Here is an 18591-nt window from a genome sequence, read left to right as displayed (position 1 = left end):
AGAGGTGGAACGACCTACGGGGGAAGGTGCGTTCCGTGGTCTCAAGACACCACCTGGCGGTTCAGCGGACTGGCGGCAGACCCCCACCTCCTCCCCCACAACTAACACCATGGGAGGAGCAGGTCTTGGTGATTCTGCATCCTGATGGCCTCGCAGGAGTAGGTGGAGGAATGGACTCTGCTAAGACAAATCTTAACTATTACATCCCTTACCCTACCTGCAAGCCAGCACATACCCCCACCCTCACCCTCACCCCCAGCACTCCAACTCCTCACATATGTCCCAACATCACAAACAACAAAGCATGGACACCCATCACTAAAGCATGCCCACTGCACATACCCATACACCCCCCTAAACCATCATCACACAAGGTCCCACACAGGAATGCTAGCACTGGGGTACACGGTCACCCACCCATTGCACACCATGCCACATACAGATGTAATAAACATCCTTTTATACCCCTGAGGGACCCCTACCCAACGTCACCGGACAGGAGGGTCCACACATGTCCACACCACCAACAGAAGAGGCCCACAGTGATGACAGCTGCTCTGTCCAACTGGATCTAGATGACCAGCCCTGCCCACCGGGGACCTCAGGACAGTCGGTTCCCATCACAGAGTCACAGGCCACTACAGAGCTTCTCCCCTGTGGAAACACCAGCACAGCACCCACCCAGCGGGCCCATACCTCCGTCCCCAGGACACGTCAATCAGCTGTGTGTCCACCACTACAGGGAACCCAGGCTAACCCACCACCCCAACAATAACAGGGACCTGGGGGCAGTGGCAGTGGGCACACGGTCCAGGAGACGGAGGCCCAGGAACACAGGGTAACTGGGAGGGCTGCTGTGCGACAGGGGACGGACCGGCCAAGGGAATCCACTCTCCACGAGGCCCCCTCCTCCATCATGGGAGCCTACCACCACTCCCAGGAGACGATGGCAACGGTACTGGCCAAGTTTCAGGAGACCCAGCGCCTGCAGGAGGAACAGTATATGGGTTTCAGGGAGGAACTCAGAACCATCAGCTCCACCCTGGGCACCATCGTAGGGGTGCTGAAGGAAGTACTCAACACCAGGAGGGACACTGTGGCACTACAAGGGGCCCCTGACACTAGCATGGACAATGAACTGCCCACCACCTCTGCCGGCGCTAGTGGACAGGACGCCCCGCCACAGGACCACCACACCAGCACCCCACCCCCTTCAGAGGGAGAACCACCCCGCAAACAGTCCCTGAGATCCAGGAACAAGACAGAGCACGATGCCAAGACCCCCGCCAAGAAATGAGACCACCCTGATTGTCATCCTACTGACCCACTTTGTTACCCTGTCCATACTTAAACTGCCCCAGCTCCACTTCCTATGCCCATGTGGGCAATGCACCTCTGAGACTAATAGACTGGACTCTGCCATGGACATTCCTCCGTCATCACCCCTCACCATTTTACTACCCCCTCCAATATTGAGCACTTAAATAAACACACTTAAAGCACAAAACAATCTGGAGTCTGTCTGTGATTTCGAAATAGTGTATTAGCAATTACATGTGACAAAATGCTCTTTCTATTGTAATGTCAACATACCTATGTCACACAGCTCTAGTCCATGAGGAATCTAAGCAGATGTCACACAGTGGGACCCACATCTGTGAGATCGTAAGGGAAAGTGACAACTCAGTGACCACACACTTGGTGAAAACGACAGACAGTAGAGAGGCAGTAGTGCATAAGTACATGTAGTAGGCAGGTCTGTACTCTTACCTGTGTCTCACTGGAAATATTGCTGGATCACTGAGTACCTGTTGTTCATGTCTTCTTCCTCTGCTTCCTCGTCTTAACTGTCCACAGGCTCCAAAGCTGCCACAACACTGCCATCTGGACCATCCTCCTGCAGAAAAGGCACCTGTCGTCGCAAAGCCAAGTTGTGAAGCATACAGCAGGCCACGATGACCTGGCACACCTTCTTTGGTGAGTAGAATAGGGATCCACCTTTCATATGGAGGCACTGGAACCTGGCCTTCAGGAGGCCGAAGGTCCGCTCGATCACCCTCCTAGTTCGCCCATGGGCCTCATTGTAGCATTCCTCTGCCCTTGTCCTGGGATTCCTCACTGGGGTCAGTAGCCATGACAGGTTGGGCTAACCAGAGTCACCTGCAAATGGCGACGGACAACTGTTAGACACGCACTAACCTGTAGGGATATCCCCAGACCCAGACAACCATTCCCGCTGTCTTGCTTCCAGGTGCTCACCTAATAGCCACACACGGTGCCTCTGGAGTTGACCCATCACATAAGGGATGCTGCTATTCCGCAGGATGTAGGCATCATGCACTGAGCCAGGGAACATGGCATTCACATGGGAGATGTACTGGTCTGCCAAACATACCATCTGTACATTCATTGAATGATAACTCTTCCGGTTTCTGTATGCCTGTTCACTCCTGTGGGGGGGTACCAAAGCCACATGGGTCCCATCAATGGCACCTATGATGTTGGGGATATGTCCCAGGGCATAGAAATCACCTTTCACTGTAGGCAAATCCTCCACCTGAGGGAAAACGATGTAGCTCTGCATGTGTTTCAGAAGGGCAGACAACACTCTGGACAACACGTTGGAAAACATAGGCTGGGACATCCCTGATGCTATGGCCACTGTTGTTTGAAATGACCCACTTGCAAGGAAATGGAGCACTGACAGCACCTGCACTTGAGGGGGATTCCTGTGGGATGGCGGATTGCTGACATCAGGTCTGGCTCCATCTGGGTACACAGTTCCAGGATTGTGGCACGGTCAAGCCTGTATGTGATAATCACATGTCTTTCCTCCTTTGTCGACAGGTCCACCAATGGTCGGTACACCGGAGGATGCCGCCATCTCCTCACATGTCCCAGCGGAGGGTGCCTATGAAGGACAACAGCGAGCAAAGAGTCAAACAACTCAGAGGTACGTACCCACAGTTTACACAGAACACCATTCATACACAAAAAGTGGCCTGTATGTGTGTTGAGTCTAGGCCTAGGTATGTGTGACGCAGTTGAAAATGAAGCCATGTGGGCCTCTGAATTGGCGGCTGCCTGACTTCTAAAGTGGGACAATGGGATGTGAGATAACTGCACTGGCGTTGTACACCGTCGCGGTAGGCGGTCGAAGACCGCGGCGCAATCCTGCATTGGTTAACATTGGACCCTATGGGTCCCAGGAGCCAATGACGATGTACGCCGGTGGTGACGGTACGCATCGCCGCGGACGTGACCGACATTTTCTATCTGTTGAATCACTCGATACCTGATCTTCGACAGGAGAGGGCCTACAGTGCAAGTGCCGCTGTGACTTCGATCTGGAAGAGACAATGACTCGAGTGTCTGGGGAAAGGGCCCCTGCCTTCACATCGGAGGAGTTGGAGAAACTTGTGGATGGGGTCCTCCCACCGTACATGCTACTCTACGGTCCTCCAGACAAACAGGTAAGTACACAGGGAGCATGCTGTATGGGCTATGCCTGTTTGGAGAGGGCTGGATGTAAGAAGGAAGGGGGGAGAGTGCGGAGTGCATGAAACGACGGTGAATGAATGTGCCACATGGCAAGGGTAGGGATGGGGGCCAATCACTTTGACGGTGCAGTTGGTAATAGCTTACTCTTCCCCCTGTACATTTCATGTAGGTCAGCGCCCATCAGAAAAAATATATTTGCCGTGCCATCGCCAAGGACCTCCGAACCCTGGGGGTCTACCACAGACGGAGCACCCACTGCCGGAAAAGATGGGAGGACATTCACCGCTGGAGCTAGAAGATGGCGGAGGCTCAGCTGGGGATGGCCTCCCAACGTGGGAGGGGTGTCCTTCGCACCATGACCCCCCTGATGTTCAGGATCCTGGCTGTGGCCTACCCGGAGTTGGATGGGCGCTTGAGGGCATCACAGAAGCAACAAGGGGGTGAGTACACTCTCATTCTGCTGACTTTGAGTGCAGTGGAGGGGTCTGGGTGGGGGAGGTGGGCTGTGGGTTTCCGTAGGCCAGGGCGAGTTCCATAGGCAAGGTCCCTCTTGTCTACACTCACACCTGCATGCCTACCTCTACAGCCACTACGTCCCTCTCCAGCACACCCACCACCACACCCCGCTCACGTGCAGTCACCACCCCCACTACCATTGAAATGTCCCCTGTGTCCTCTCCCAGTGTGTCTGTGACGCCCCCTCCCAAGATACACAAACGCAGGCACACACCCACCCAACAGCCATTCACCTCACGACAGCCTCCAGCGCATGCACCTTCACCCAAAGTGTGTCAAAAAATATTTTCCTGTCCAACCTTGACCTCTTTCCCACACCTCCCCCACACAGTCCGTCTCATAGGCCCCGAACTAGCACCTCAGCCACAACATATCCCGGATAAGTGGTGCCTGTAGTCACCGGAATCTGGAGTGCGCCGGCCACCAGGGCAGCCAGTGTGGCATGGAGCCACAGCACAGACAGTCCCCCACCTGTGAAGCATCAGAAGTTGGCCAGTGCCCGGTGGGAGAGGGGGAAGACTCCAGCCACCAAAGCAGCTCCCAGGGGTCCCGGTGGGAGTGTGGAGTCAGCTGTGACACCTTCCAAGGTGGGGAAGGGCCACAAGAAACCCGGCAAGTCCTGGAAGAGCAGCACGGCGGAGAAGACTGCCATCATCCCCGCTGCCCAGGAGGCCACCTCCAGCACCAGCCCAGATGCCCAGGACAGGACCGCCAGCACCAGCCCCCTGCCCAGGACAGGACTGCCAGCACCAGCCCACCTGCCCAGGACAGGACCGCCAGCACCAGCCCACCTGCCCAGGACAGGACCGCCAGCACCAGCCCAGCTGCCCAGGACAGGACCGCCAGCACCAGCCCACCTGCCCAGGACAGGCCCGCCAGCACCAGCCCACCTGCCCAGGAGGCCACCACCAGTACAAGCCTACCTGCCCAGGAGGCCACCGTCAGCACAGGCCCAGCTGCCCAGGATGCCACCGCCAGCACAGGCCCAGCTGCCAAGGAGGCCACCGCCAGCACTAGCCCCGCTGGGCCATGATGGACCGCCAGCACAAGCCCCGCTGGGCCGTGAAGGACATACAGCACAAGCCCCGCTGGGCTGTGAAGGACCGCCAGCACAAGCCCCACTGGGCCATGAAGGACCGCCAGCAAAAGCCCCGCTGGGCCTTGAAGGACCGCCAGCACAAGCCCCGCTGGACCATGAAGGACCGCCAGCAAAAGCCCCGCTGGGCCATGAAGGACCGCCAGCACAAGCCCTGCTGGGCCATGAAGGACCGCCAGCAGATGAGTCCCCGCAATGGAGACCGCCGCCTCAAACACCGCTGCACAGGGCATCACCGCCTCAAGCACCTATGCACAGGGCACCGCCATCTCAAGCACCGCTGAACAGGGCACCGCCGTCTCAAGCACCGCTGAACAGGGCACCGCCGTCTCAAGCACCGCTGAACAGGGCACCGCTGTCTCAAGCACCGCTGGCCCATGAGCGGCAAGGGCACTGACGCAACTGAGTCCGTCACGGGGTGAATGATGCACTCTGGGCACAAAGCCCCCTCCAGAACCAGTGGAGAAAGTCATCCACTACCTCTGTCCTTAGCAGGAGGAAGCACTCTGGGCACAAAGCCCCCTCCAGAACCAGTGGAGTATCACATCCACTACCTCTGTCCTTGGCAGGTTGAAGCATTCTGGGCACAACGCCCCCTCCAGAACCAGTGGAGTATCACATCCACTACCTCTGTCCTTAGCAGGATGAAGCACTCTGGGCACAAAGCCCCCTCCAGAACCAGTGGAGACTGTCATCCACTTGAGAAACTGTGGCTTTGCACTCCCCAGGATTGAACAGTGGGCAACCCACCCACTGTAGAGACTTGAGAGACTGTGGCTTTGCACTCCCCAGGATTGAACAGTGGGCAAACCACCCACTGTAGAGACTTGAGAGACTGTGGCTTTGCACTCCCCAGGATTCAACAGTGGGCAACCCACCCACTGTAGAGACTTGAGAGACCGTGGCTTTGCACTCCCCAGGATTAAACAGTGGGCAAACCACCCACTGTAGAGACTTGAGAGACTGTGGCTTTCCACTCCCCAGGATTGAACAGTGGGCAAACCACCCACTGTAGAGACGTGAGAGACTGTGGCTTTGCACTCCCCAGGATGGAACAGTGGGCATGTGGCCCCCCTCATGGATTTGGTGTTGTGCACTCAACCGGCTGAGGTGCTCCTCCTTTCCCTCCCCCTAAGGTGCCTGTTTAGTTGCTCTCTGATGCCCCTGCAGTGTTCTCTCCGTCATGGTCGGGGATCTTGTGTGGGCCTCGCCCATACCATGTGGTCCCAGTGTTCCATGGACTTTATTAGAGCACTACCTGGACTACTATGCTTGGTATATATTTTGAACATGGTGTATATATATATTTCTGCCTACTTGCTTTTAATATATTACAATGGTTACACTCATTTTCTATTGTCTTTGCATTCGTCCCGGGGGATTGGCGGGTGTAACTGTGATTTATTGACATGCATTAGTGTGTGTGTTGTAGTGGGTGAGGGTGGGGGTGTTGCGTGTGTATGTCCCTGTTTTTTCCCTCCCCCCTCCCCTGTGTCATAGGTGCAGTACTCACTGTGGTCATCGCCGCCGACATTCATGCTCCTGGTAGAGGAGCAGGAAGACTATTGCAGGTAGAATTTGGAGGTCCAGATCTATGGCGTCCTCGTTCCTCGTGAGGTGTGTAGAGGTGAGCGTTTTTCCTTCGGTATTCCTGTTTCTGCCGTGTTTTTATCCGCGGTGAATCCGCCGGCGAAAAGATGGCAGATTGGCCTGTTGTGATACTGTGGGCGGTACATTGTCCTCCGCCTGTCTGTTGGCGGTGACCGCCAAGCTGTTTGTTTGTACCGCCGTGGCGGTCAGAGTGTTAAAGTGGCTGTCTTTGTTGGCGGTTTCCACCACGGTAGTAATAGAATTTTTTTTCCGCCGGCCTGTTGGCGGTCTTACCGCCGCTTTAGCACCGTCCGCCAGGGTTGTAATGACCGCCATAGTATCCTCCCAGTGAGCACACAGCAATTGAGAGTTGAGAAACAGGGGTATTTGCACAAGTGACCACTGGGCTGGTAGTTGGAATTAGAGATAGAGGGCCTACTTGCCTAAGCAATCATGTCACTCTCTCTACTACACAATACTACACACACTATAAAATTGTTATGCTCACAGGTGAGTACATTTCATTTGTAGGTTAATAAACAATGGGGGTCATTCTGACCTCGGCGGTAAAAGGCGCTTACCGCCGGTCAGAAGACCGCCATAACACCGCCGCTGCCGCGGGAAACCGCCACGGTCATTCTGACCCGCAACAGGCAAGCCACCAAACACCCGACATCCACAAAAGTCCGCCACACCAACGGCCAGCGAGAAACTGGCGATGACCAAACCTCCACCGTCACGCCAACAGAAATACGCCCATTCCATTCCGACCCACAAATCCACGCGGCGGTCTTTCAACAGCGGTATTCCATTGGCGGTACACACCGCCGCGGTCAAAATACACACACAGCTCCAAAACACTGCCACATTGGTCATTTTGAAACACACACACCTGATACACATACTAACACCACTCCCACACACCCAACACAATATAAAACACACACCCACATCACCCACAAACCCCTACGACCACCATTTATTGACTAAGGCCAGAGAGAGACACCACCAGCTAGTACAGAGCATTCACAGGCACATAACACCATCACTCACACAACATCCATGCACAAAACACCACACACCACCACACGCACCACACTCATCACCACAAACGCCACCCCACACCTCATCCACACCACCCTATGGCACCCCAAGGACACCCCAGGTTTTCAGACGCTGAACTCAGGGTCATGGTGGAGGAAATAGTTTGGGTAGAGCCCCAGCTCTTCGGGGCACAGGTGCAGCACACCACCATTGCCAGGAAGATGGAGCTATGGCAAAGAATAGTGGACAGGGTCAACGCTGTGGGACAGCATCCACGAAATCAGGACGACATCAGGAAGCGGTGGAACGACCTACGGGGGAAGGTGCGTTCCATGGTATCCAGACACAACATTGCATGCAGAAGACTGGCGGCGGACCCCCACCTCAACCCCCAGAATTTACAAAATGGGAGGAACAGGTCTTGGCGATCCTGCATCCTGAGGGCCTTGCAGGAGTAGGCGGAGGAATGGACTCTGGTAAGTCGAATCTCAACTACTTCATCCCCCCCCACCCACCGGCATGCCAAATCATACCCCCGCCCTCCTCCCCCCACCCCCATCACACATCCTCCTTGCTAATGTTTCACCATCACAACCCACCCATCCCAACACCAAGCCCTGCATGCGACCACAAACCATGGACACCCATCACCTAAGCATGCCCACTGCACATACCCATCCCTCCCCAAACCACCGTCACAACAGCCCCCACAAGGGAATGCCAGCACTGGGGTACACGGGCACCCACCCATTGCACGCTATGTCACACACAGAAGCAATAACCATACTCTTATACCCCTGCAGGACCCGAACGCCACGACACCGCCCAGGAGGGTCCAGAAATGTCCATTCCACCCCCAGAAGAGGCCCTCAGTGATGACAGCAGCTCTGTCTCCCTGGACCCAGATGACCAGCCCGGCCCATCGGGGACCTCGGGACAGTCGGTTCCCCTCAGACAGCCACAGGCCACAGCAGACCTACCCCCCTCTGGGAACACCAGCACAGCACCCACCCAGCGGGCCCATGCCTCTGTCTCCAGGACACGTCAATCAGCAGTGTGTCCACCACTACAGGGCACCCAGGTTAACCCACCACCCCAACAACAACAGGGACCTGGGGGCAGTGGTAGTGGGCACACGGTCCAGGGGACAGAGGCCCAGGGAAACAGGGGAACTGGGAGGGCTGCTGTGCGTCAGGGGGGGGACAGGCCCAGGGGACCCACTCTCCACGAGGCCCTCTCCTCCATCATGGGAGCATACCACCACTCCCAGGAGACGATGGCGACGGTCCTGGCCAGGTTCCAGGAGATCCAGGTACTGCAGGAGGAACAGTTTATGGGGTTCAGGGAAGAACTCAGAATCATCAGTTCCGCAATGGGCACCATCGTTGTGGCTCTCAATCAGATTGTCAGCACATTGCGGGACCATGTGGCACCACAAAAGGCCCCTGTCACTAGCATGGACCAAGAACAGGCTACCACCTCTGCCGGCGCTAGTGGACAGGAGGCCCCGACACAAGAACAACAGGCCACCAGAACCCCACCCCCTGTAGAAGGAGAACCACCCCGCAAGCGGTGCCTGAGATCTAGGAAGAAGACAGAGTAGGATGCCAAGACCCCCGCCAGGAAAGGATACCCCCTGATTGTCATCCCACTGTCCCACATTGTCACCCTGTCCAACCTTAAACTGCCCCTGCTCCACCTTCCATAGGCATATGGACAATGCACCTGTGAGACTGAAAATCTGGACTCTGCCATGGACATTCCTCCACCATCACCCATCACCGAATTGCAACCATTTCCCAAAATTTTACACTTTAATAAACACACTTATTGCACAAAAATAATCTGGAGTCTGCCTGTATTTTTGAACAAATGTATTACACAGAACTGTGCCAAAATGTCCAGTTACATTGTGATGACAACATACCACTGTCACACAGCTGTAGTCCATGGGGAAACAAAGCAGAGGTCACGGAGTGGGGCCCACATCTCTGAAATTGGAAGGGAAAGACACAACTCAGTGAACATACACTGGGTGGAAACTCAGACAGTAGAGAGGCAGGAGACTTTAAGTAAATGTAAATTCCGGTGTTGATTCTTACCTCTATGTTATTGAAAATACTGCTTTATTACTCTGTCCCTGTTGTCTGTGTCGTCCTCTTCGTCTTCCTCCTCTTCACTCTCCGCAGGCTCCACAGCTGCCACAACACCACCATCTGGACCATCCTGCTGCAGGAAAGGCACCTGGCGGCGCAAAGCCAGGTTGTGAAGCATACAGCAGGCCACGATGATATGGCACACCTTCTTTTGTGAGTACATTAGGGATCCACCTGTCATATGGAGGCACCTAAGCCTGGCCTTCAGGAGGCTGAAGGTCCGCTCGATCACCCTCCTAGTACGCCCATGGGCCTCATTGTACCGTTCCTCTGCCCTTGTCCTGGGATTCCTCACTGGGGTCAGTAGCCATGACAGGTTAGGATAACCAGAGTCACCAATTAGCCACACACAGTGTCTCTGAAGTAGTTCCATCAGGTAAGGGATGCTGCTATTTCGCATGATGTACGCTTCATGCACTGACCCAGGGAACTTGGCATTTACATGGGAGATGTACTAGTCAGCCAAACAGACCACCTGGACATTCATGGAATGATAACTTTTTCTGTTCCTGTACATCTGTTCACTCGTGCTGGGGGGGACCAAAGCAATATGTGTCCCATCAATTGCACCAATGATGTTGGGAATATGTCCAAACGCATAGAAATCACCCTTCACCGTAGCCAAATCGCCCACCTCAGGGAAAAAAATGTAGCTCTGCATGTATTTCAACATGGCAGACAACACTCAGGACAACACCTTGGAAAACATAGGCTGTGACATCCCTGATGAAATGGCCACTGTAGTTTGGAATGACCCACTTGCCAAGAAATGGAATACTGACAGAACCTGCACTAGAGGGGGAATCCCAGTGGGTTGGCGGATGGGTGACATCAGGTTTGGCTCCAGTTGGGCACACAGTTCCTGTATAGTGGCTCTGTCAAGCCTGTATGTCAGTATGACATGTCGTTCTTCCATTGTCGACAGGTCCACCAGCGGTCTGTACACAGGAAGATTCCTCCATCTCCTCGCAAGTCCCAGCGGACGGTGCCTAGGAAGGACACCATGGAGCACAGAGTCAATCAACCCACAGGTAAGTTCCCACAGCTTGCACAGTACACGATTCTCAATGCATTGAATGGCTTGTATGAGTGTCGATGCAAGGCCTAGGTATGTGTGACGCAGTAGATTTTAAGCCATGTGGGCCCTTGAAATGGTGGCTGCCTGACATGTGAAGTGCGACAGTGGGATGTGAGGTCAATGCGCTGGAGTGGCACACCGTGGCGGGAGGCGGTCGAAGACCGCGGCGCAAAGCCGCATTGGTTAACATTGAACCCTATGGGTCTCAGGAGCCAATGACGATGTGCGCCGGCGGTCGCGGTACGCACCGCCGCGGTTTGCACCGCCGCGGGCGTGACCGCCATTTTCCATCTGCTTAATCACTCGATACCTGATCATCCACAGGAGAGGACCTATACTGCAAGTGCTGCTGTGACCTCGGTCTTGAAGAGACAATGGCTGCTGCGACTGGGGAAAGGGCCCCTGCCTTCACTTCTGAAGAATTGGAGAAACTCGTGGATGGGGTCCTCCCCCAGTATGCGCTACTCTACGGTCCTCCAGACCAACAGGTAAGTACACAGGGACCATGCTTTGTGGCCAATGCCTGGGTTGAGTGGGGTGAATGAACGATGGTGGGGAGGGGAGCGAATGAGACATGCATCAAACGACAGATGAGAGCATGTGCCACATGGCAAGGGTGGGGATGGGGGGCCACTCACATCGAGCATGCAGAAATGATTGTTTATTTTTCTCCCCCTGTACATGTCACATAGGTCAGCGCCCATCAGAAAATCGACATTTGGCGTGCCATCGCCAAGGACGTCCGGACCCTGGGGGTCCACAACAGACGGGGCACCCACTGCCGCAAGAGGTGGGAGGACATCCGCCGCGGGAGCAGGAAGACCGCGGAGGCTCTGCTGGGGATTGCCTCCCAACGTAGGAGGGTGGCACTCGTCAATTGACCCCCCTGATGTCCCGGATCCTGGCGGTGGCCTACCCCGATTTGGATAGGCGCGTGAGGACATCACAGCAGACACAAGGGGGTGAGTACAAATACATTCTGCTGACTTTGCGCGCAGTAGAGGTGTCTGGGTGGGGGAGGAGGGCTGTGGCTAACCCTAGGCCAGGGCGATTTCCATAGGCTAGGCCCCTCATTTAGGCATGGCCCTGTGCCCCCACCCCCCACCTCTGTAGGTTGCCTAGTACAGCTAATCATGGCCCTGTGTCACCTATGTGTGGATTTGTCATCCATAGGCTTGTAGGCCATGTCCCACGGATTGAGTAGTGTACCCCAAGTGCGTGGCGTAGTGCAGGGGGCTTCTGTGTCTGTCCTCTCCGCCAACTGTGTCGCCAATGCATGCACTCAACATGTCTTTATTTCTCCCCCCCCCCTTTTTTTGATGGTCTTCCTGTTCATGTGTGCATTAGCATCATCAGGCGGAGGAGAAGTGGCATCGGAGCACGAGGGAGCTGCATCTCACATGGCCATGGAGGGCCATGCAACCGACTCGGAGTTCACCAGTGAGACGGAGGGCGAGGGGAGCTCCACAGCGGGGACACGTGGTGACACCAGCGACACAGACACGTCCTCGGAAGGGAGCTCCCTTGTGGTGGCGGCAACATCCGTGCCCACCGCAACAACAGGTACAGCCGCCACCCAGTGCACCAGCTCCGCCCTCCCAGCAGCCCCTCAGCCTTCTCCCCGTGCCCGCTCACCCAGGAAGGTGGGCATCTCCTTCGCCCCAGGCACCTCAGGCCCTGCCCCAGTTACCCCTGCTGCCCTCAGTGAGGAGGTCATTGACCTCCTGAGGACGCTCATTGTTGGGCAGTCTACCCTTTTGAATGCCATCCAGGGTGTAGAAAGGGAGGTGCACCGGAGTAATGCATACCTGGAGGGCATTCATTCGGGTCAGGCTGCCCATCAGCGATCGTTCAACGCTCTGGCCTCAGCACTGACGGCAGCCATTGTCCCTGTCTCCTTCCTCCCTCCTCCAACTTCCTCAACCCAGTCCCACTCCCCTGTACCTCTGCCTATCCCAGACACACCTACAGACCAGCCTGCACACATCTCAACACCCAAGGGAAGCTCATCCAGACATAAGCACCACACATCACACAAGCATTCACCCAAGCAACAGCCACATGCAGACATGCCAACAGCCACTGCCTCCTCTGTGTCCCCCTCCTCCTCGTCTCCCTCCTCCCTCCTTGTGACGTCTCCACTCACACTTGCATGCACAACATCATCAGCCACTACGTCCATCACCAGCACACCCACCAGAACACTCCGCACACGTGCAGTCACCACCCCCACTACCATTTACACGTCCCCTGTGTCCTCTCCTAGTGTGTCTGTCACCCCCTCTTCCAAACCACACAAACGCAGTCAGCCACCCACCCAACAGCCATCCACCTCACGACAGCCTCCAGCACAAGCACCTGCACCCAAAGACACCAGACTTGACTCACCTACAACCACATCCTCTTCCTCCACTCCCATACCCACTACACCTACCCTTCCCACTGCTCCAAAAAAGTGTTTCCTGTCCAAAATTAACCTCTTTCCATCACCTGACCCACCCCCTCCATCTCATAAGACTCCAACCAGCACCTCAGCCACCACAAAACCTGCACCTATAAGGACAGTAATCCAAGGATTTTGGAGTCCAACACCTTCAAGGCCAGCTACTTCGGCTAGCAGTAAAGATACAGCCAGCCCACCCCCTGGAAAGAAAGCCAAAAAAGCCAGTGCCCGGCGCGAGAGGCCAGAGACAGCAGGCTCCAGGGGCACTACCCTGGCACCGTCAGGAAGTGGGGTGCCACCTGGCACACCGACAAAGGGAGGAAAGGGCCACAGAGGAGCAGGGAAGGGTGGCAAGGTCAGCACGCCCGACAAGTCCGGCAGCAGGCGAGCTGCCCAGGAGGGCCCCACCAGCCCCATTCCAGGTGTGAAGGAGGACACCCACGGGCCCGGGACTGCAGCACAGGAGGGCCCCGCAAGCGAGAAGACAGATTTGCACGAAGGGCACGGCAGCCACATGTCGGGTGGCGAGTGAGATCCATGTCATGGCCGGATCTGGTGCCCTGGAGACACATGTCAAGCACCGCTGAACAGGGCACTTCAAGTCAAGCACCGCTGAACAGGGCACCGCTGTCTCAAGAACCGCTGAACAGGGCCCTTCAAGACAAGCACCACTGAACAGGGCACCGCCGTCTCAAGAACGGCTGAACAGGGCCCTTCAAGACAAGCATCGCTGAACAGGGCACCGCCGTCTCAAGAACCGCTGAACACGGTCCTTCAAGACAAGGACCGCTCCGCTGGGCCCTTCAAGTCAAGCACCGCTCCGCTGGGCCCTTCAAGTCAAGCACAGCTCCGCTGGGACCTTCAAGTCAAGCACCGCTCCGCTGGGCACCGCCGTCTCTGCACCGCTCCGCTGGGCCCTTCAAGTCAAGCACCGCTCTGCTGGGCACCGGCGTCTCTGCACCGCTCCGCTGGGACCTTCAAGTCAAGCACCGCTCCGCTGGGCCCCGCCGTCTCTGCACCGCTCCGCTGGGCCCTTCAAGTCAAGCACAGCTCCGCTGGGACCTTCAAGTCAAGCACCGCTCCGCTGGGCACCGCCGTCTCTGCACCGCTCCGCTGGGCCCTTCAAGTCAAGCACCGCTCTGCTGGGCACCGGCGTCTCTGCACCGCTCCGCTGGGACCTTCAAGTCAAGCACCGCTCCGCTGGGCCCCGCTGTCTCTGCACCGCTCCGCTGGGACCTTCAAGTCAAGCACCGCTCCGCTGGGCACCGCCGTCTCTGCACCGCTCCGCTGGGCCCTTCAAGTCAAGCACCGCTCCGCTGGGCCCCGCCGTCTCTGCACCGCTCTGCTGGGACCTTCAAGTCAAGCACCGCTCCGCTGGGCACCGCCGTCTCTGCACCGCTCTGCTGGGCCCTTCAAGTCAAACAACGCTCCACTGGGCCCTTCAAGTCAAGCACCGCTCCACTGGGCACCGCCGTCTCTGCACCGCTCCGCTGGGACCTTCAAGTCATGCACCGCTCCGCTGGGCACCACCGTCTCTGCACCGCTCCACTGGGACCTTCAAGTCAAGCACCGCTGGACAGGGCACCGCAGTCTCATGCACCGCTGGCCCATTGGCAGAAGGGGCAGGGCCGGATCTGTGTCGGGCAGGGCTGCACGAAGCACTCTGGGCACCATGCCTCCTCCAGAACCAGTGGAGTCTGTAATCCACTTGATTGACTGTGGCTTTGCACTCCCCAGGATGGCACAGTGGGCAATCCACCCACTGTAGAGACTTGTGAGACTGTGGCTTTGCACTCCCAAGGATGGCACAGTGGGCAATCCACCCACTGTAGAGACTTGTGAGACTGTGGCTTTGCACTCCCCAGGATGGCACAGTGGGCAATCCACCCACTGTCTGGACTTGATTGACTGTGGCTTTGCACTCCCCAGGATGGCACAGTGGGCAATCCACCCACTGTCTGGACTTGTGAGACTGTGGCTTTGCACTCCCCAGGATTGAACAGTGGGCATGGAGGCCCCTCGTGGATCTGGCGTCGTGGACTCATCTGGCTGAGGTGCCCCCCCTTCCCTTCCCCCTGAGGTGCCTGTAGTTTTGCTATCTGATGCCCCTGCAGTGTTCTCTCCAATGAATTCGGGTATCATGTGTGGGCTTTGCCCATGTGTTTAGGCCCATTGGCCCACGAACAATGGCTGATACCCAATTTGCACAGGACAATTTACATTTGTATATATAGTTATAGATGTTGGATATATTTTTTAACTTAGCCGTTCAATATACTTCAAAATTCATGAACATTTTATTTTGTCTTTGCATTCTTCCGGGGGGTGCGGGGGGTGTCACTCTGAGTTGTTGCTCTGCATTGATGTGTATGTAGTTGTGGGTGAGGGTGAGGGTGGGTGTGTCGCATATGTGTGTGCCCGTAATTTTTTGCCTCCCCCCTCCCCTGTGTCGTAGGTGCAATACTCACCGGTGTCTTCTGCGCCGGCGTTCGTGCTCCTGGTAGAGAAGCAGGAAGACAATAGCTAGTAGGATGTGTAGTTCGGGTTCCATGCTGTCCACATTCCTCGTGGAGTGTGTAGAGGTGAGCGTTTTCCATTCGTAATGTCTGTTTCCACCGTGTTTTTATCGGGGGGGCTACTGCCCCGGAAAAGGTGGCGGATTGGTGGGTTGTGATAGGGTGGGCGGTACATTGGCTCCCACCTGTCTGTTGGCGGTGACCGCCGCGCTGTTTGTTTGTCCCGCCGTGACGGTCGGAGTGTTAAAGTGGCGGTCTTTGTTGGCGGTTCCCGCCAGGGTCAGAATTCCATTTTTTTTACCGCCTGCCTGTTGGCGGGTTGGCCGCCACTTTAACACCGACCGCCAGGGTTGGAATGACCCCCAATGTTATTCGGAGAAGAGAAAACTGGGCTGGTGAGTGGAATAACAGTAAAATAGCCTCCTGGCCTCAGCAGTCATGTCACTCCCTGTATTACACACACTATACAAATGTGATCTCCCTAGGTGAGTACACTTCATTTGCGGATTACCAAACAATGGTATTTGGACAAGAGAACTCTGGGCTGGAGAGTGGTGCAACAGCAACAGAGACTCCTGACCTCAGCAGTCTTGTCATGCCCTGTACTTCACACTTGACAAATGGTATCCTCCCAGGTAAGTGCACTTTATTTATGAGTTACCAAACATGAGTATTCGGACAGGTGAATACTGGTTTGGTGTTTGCTCTTATAGAAACAGTGCCTCATGGGAGTTGCAGTCAGATAACCCTCTGTACTCTAGACACTATACAAATGTTGGGTATTACATAGTATTACATATCTGTATGCAGACTGCATTAAGGTTTGGGCATACATTAACCTGTTGAGACATACCATGAGTCCTGTTATTACTATTGTATATTGAAAGACTTACAGGCCACATTTGGTCCAATGGCATGTGATGGGCCTTGGTAAGTGTGAAGTTGGGTCCATCAACACAGACTGACAGTTTTAAAACTCAGGTACTCTGGATATTGAATGTTGATGGGGTACACATGTTTTGTGCTGTAACTTACCAGACTCCACTCTACCAGGTATTCCTGTCAAGCCTTCAGGATGCAGGATGGCAAGGGTTTCTCCTCCCAGGGAAAGAGATGTAATGGAGCACTGGAAGGGCTACCACTAGTCTTCCTGGCCTGCTGCTAGTGCCTGGAGTCCAGGGAACAGACCTTGCCAAGGTCGTTCCACCTGCACCTGATGTCCTCCTTTGAGTGCAGGATGGGGCCAGCAGCATTCACTCTGTCAACTATCCTGTTCCACATCTTGAGTTTCCCACTGAGAAAAGGATCCTGGACTTGTGCCCCAAACAACTGTGGATCTTCTGTTATAATTTGTATCCACCATGACTCTTAACTCATCTTCAGAAAAATAGGGATTTTTAGAACGTGACATGGTGGAAAAAAACGTGTGACAGTGACTTACTAAAAAGGGGAAGTGAAAAAGGGTGTGAATGAATAAAAGTGTGTATAGGGTGTTTAAGGGAAATGTGAAAAAATGGGTACCTAATCTATGTAGTGTGTGGGGAAAAAGGTGCTCTGGCTTCTATGTTTTGCATTGGAAATGCAAAGGATTATGGTTTATGAAGGGGTTTGTTTTACAGTGTCCTCTACAGGTGTGTCCCCTGTGGCAATGTGTTTCAGCGGTGTTGTTTTCAAATTCATCCAATGTGCAGTTGTCTATTACTTTGCTGAGCGCTAACCACCATTGCTTGGACTGTCATTAGGTGACCACCATGAAAGTTCCACCATGATGACTGGGTGCTTGTAATACTCTTGGTGGTTGGTCGCAGTGTTGTCAGCATTGAAGGGTGGACCTCCTATTTCTAGTTTGTCATACCACTTCCAGTTTTCTATTTTTGCTTGCCAGTTGGCGGTCCTGCCTGTGTTACTCGTAATAGGATGGTCTGAGAGACTGCCGGGATGGTGGTATTTTCAGGACCTCCAACATGGCAGTGTGGCAGTCCGACCACCAAACTCATAATCAGGCCTTTGTGTGTTGCCTACAAAGAGAGTAGATGGACAACACAATGGCAAAAGCTGAGATGTGAGCATACAGGAAATTCAGGTTTTGTCACAGTTATTGTGGTGTCAATTTCCAGACTCCCCTCCCCCAGCTATTTCTGTCAAGTCCTCAGGATGCAGGATGACCAAGACCTTCTCCTCCCAGGGAAAGAGCTGTAATGGGATACTGGGAGGACCACCACCAACCGTCTTGTGTTGCTTAAAGGCCAGAGAATTTACTCTCCCCCTCAGGACACCACCTCTTCCTAATATCCTCTTTTGTGCGCAAATTGGTGCCTACAGCATTCACTCTATTAACTATCCTTTACCACATTTGCTTTTTCCTACTGAGATCGATATGTTGGACTCGGGCTTCAAACAATTATGGCTGTTTTCTCATGATTTCACTCACCATTACTCTCAACTCATCCTGAGAAATACGTCAATTTTCACAATGTTACATGACTGTAAATTAAAGTGAGTGTCAAGGACTAACAAAACAAGACAAGTGATATTGGGAAAAAATGTGAAGAAGTGTGTGGAAAAGTGTTAAATGGGGAAAAAGGCTGCCATGTCTCAGAAAAATAAAACAATGATGTTTGGTCTCTGTCTTGCTAGACAGCAGTGAAGAG

Source organism: Pleurodeles waltl, chromosome 11 (assembly GCF_031143425.1).
Source record: "Pleurodeles waltl isolate 20211129_DDA chromosome 11, aPleWal1.hap1.20221129, whole genome shotgun sequence".
Lineage (NCBI taxonomy): Eukaryota > Metazoa > Chordata > Amphibia > Caudata > Salamandridae > Pleurodeles > Pleurodeles waltl.
This window is presented reverse-complemented; position numbering follows the sequence as displayed.